The sequence below is a fragment of the Babylonia areolata genome, chromosome 22 (genome assembly GCF_041734735.1).
Source record: "Babylonia areolata isolate BAREFJ2019XMU chromosome 22, ASM4173473v1, whole genome shotgun sequence".
NCBI lineage: Eukaryota > Metazoa > Mollusca > Gastropoda > Neogastropoda > Buccinidae > Babylonia > Babylonia areolata.
The window spans coordinates 20038843-20041342 of NC_134897.1; the positions used below are offsets into that span (position 1 = coordinate 20038843).

The 2500-nt window shown below is 43.8% G+C and overlaps 1 protein-coding gene across 1 annotated transcript in view; it reads right to left on the reverse strand.

The window, feature by feature from the left end:
- LOC143297275 (arrestin domain-containing protein 3-like) overlaps positions 1-2500 on the reverse strand; it is a 216104-nt gene that overhangs the window by 160379 nt on the left and 53225 nt on the right. The gene's annotated exons all lie outside the window — the stretch shown is intronic.

Here is a 2500-nt window from a genome sequence, read left to right on the forward strand (position 1 = left end):
AAAAAAGAAAAGTACTTAATAGTTCAGGAAGTTTCTAGAAAGAAGTCCCAGAAAGGACACCATTTCCAGTTTTCTCTGAAGGTACATAACTTTGCTTTTACAACATCCCTTGCGTTATGACTGGTCGTGCTTGTCAGGATTCCAGGAACAGTATGTTTCATTGATATTATAAATAAAGAAAAAAAAAAAGTTTTCTGAGGGGCTGTTAGATAGGCTTTATTGCTTCTAAACGTTTCAGCTGAAATCTAAAGTATAGCGTTTTCAGACAATGAGCGAATTCCCCAGTTTGAGCGGCGCTTGAAGGTCACCTCTCCAGCTGAGGACCATCTTCACGGTCGTGGGGTAACGACGGAAGTTGTCAGTCTCCTGCCGGAAGTGAAGACTTCAAAGCTTGTTATCATCAGACTGCCAGAGTCGTTCTGTCCTCTTTGTCTGGAGGACTGGGTATTCAACGAAGAGGTTTGAAACCGATCTGTGTCTTCATTTCAGTCAGCGTTCCATTAAAGTTCGCTAAAGTGTCTTTATAACAGAGCGGAGTTCTGCCTTTGTCTTTATTTTTTTCTCCCCTAATGGTAACAGCCTGTTCGTCTGTCTGTCTGTCTGTCTGTTCACCCTCACCTTCAACATTCTCCGTCTCTGTCTTTGTCTCTCTGTCGCTGTCTGTCTTTGTCTCTCTCTTCGTCTCTGTCTGTGTCTCTATGTCTGTCTCTCTCTGTGTCTCTGTCTTTGCCTCTCTCTCCGTCTCTGTCTCTATCTGTCTTTGTTTCTCTGTCTCTGTCTTTGTCTCTCTGTCTCTGTCTTTGACTCTCTGTCTGTCTGTCTTTGTCTCTCTGTTTCTGTCTTTATCTCTCTTTCTCTTTTTGTCTCTCTGTCTCTGTCTGTCTTTGTCTCTCTCTCTCTCCGTCTCTGTCTCTGTCTGTCTTTGTCTCTCAGTCTGTCTCTGTCTTTGTCTCTCTCTCTCTCCGTCTCTGTCTCTTTCTGTCTTTGTCTCTCTGTCTGTCTCTGTCTGTCTTTGTCTCTCTCTCCGTCTCTGTCTGTCTGTGTCTGTCTGTCTCTCTCTCATTTGAAGATCAGCAGACCGGCCCAGAGACAAAAACGAAGCAGCGACAGAGACAGACAGACGGACATACAGCCAGCCAGACGCGCATATGATCGTAGAGAACTACATACAACCAGACAGACCAAAACAGGGGGAAAAAAAAAGAAAAAAGGTGGTGGCGGCGGATCCTTTTATTCCCCTTCCCCCACGACCTGCCCCCCCCCCCCACGACCCCCCACGAGCCCCCCCCCTCCCCCTTCCCAAGACGACCCCCACCCCCTCCCCCCAAAATAAGAAAAATGTAAAGAAGAAAGAAAATGAAATAGCACTCTGGTTCAAGAGAAAGGTTATATATATAAACGAAAAACGAAAGAAAAAAGAAAAAAAAAAAAAAATCCGCTCTGTGTGTCTGTTAACCCTATCCTCACTTTCCTGCCAACACTCTCACCCTTGCCACCTCTCTCTTTGTCTCTCTGTCTCTTTGTCTGTCTGTCTCTGTCTGTCTCTGTCTCTGTCTGTCTCTGTCTCTCTCTGTCTCTGTCTCAACCCTCTCCTCACTTTCCTGCCGACACTCTCACCCTCTCTCATTGTCTCTCTGTCTCTGTCTGTCTCCGTCTCTGTCTGTCTCTGTCTCTATCTATCATTTGAAGATCATCACAGTTGTATTTGTCCCAGAGACAAAAAAACAAACAAACAAACACCCCCCCCCCAAAAAAAAAAAAAACAACAACAAGAAGCAGCGACAGAGACAGACAGACAGACAGACAGACAGACAAGCGCGCAGATACAGCTAGACAGACCAAACCAAAAAAAAAAAAAAAAAAAAAAATAAAGGTGAGGGGGTGGAGCCTTTTATCCCCCCAAAAAAGAAAGAAGAGAAAAAAAAATACAGAAGAAAGAAAACTAATTCAGCACTCTGGTTGAAGAGGGGGGTTGAAAAGAAAGTTTAAAAAAATAATAATAAAAAAAAAGAGAAAAAAAAGGAAAGAAAAAAAAAACCCAAAAAGAATAACCAACCGCCCCCTTGATACCTCTTCAGAGCATTAGGTTAATACATAAAAGAAGCAAAAGCCTTTTGTTCCAGACATTTTCGTTCTCAGTGGTATTGTCGGTCGTTGTCTTTTGCTGTTTGTATTCCGCCCCCGCGTCACCCAGCCTTTCAGTTCATCTGTGTCTCTGCACTTTATCTCTCTCTCTCTCTCTCTCTCTCTCTCTCTCTCTCTCTCTCTCTGTGTGTGTGTGTGTGTGTGTGTGTGTGTGTGTGTGTTGTGTGTGTTCTTTCTTTAATCTAACGTCTTTTCACTGTGTGTGTGTGTGTGTGTGTGTGTGTGTGTGTGTGTGTGTGTGTTCTTTCTTTAATCTAACGTCTTTTCACTGTGTGTGTGTGTGTGTGTGTGTGTGTGTGTGTGTGTGTGTGTGTGTGTGTTCTTTCTTTAATCTAACGTCTTTTCACTCTGTGTG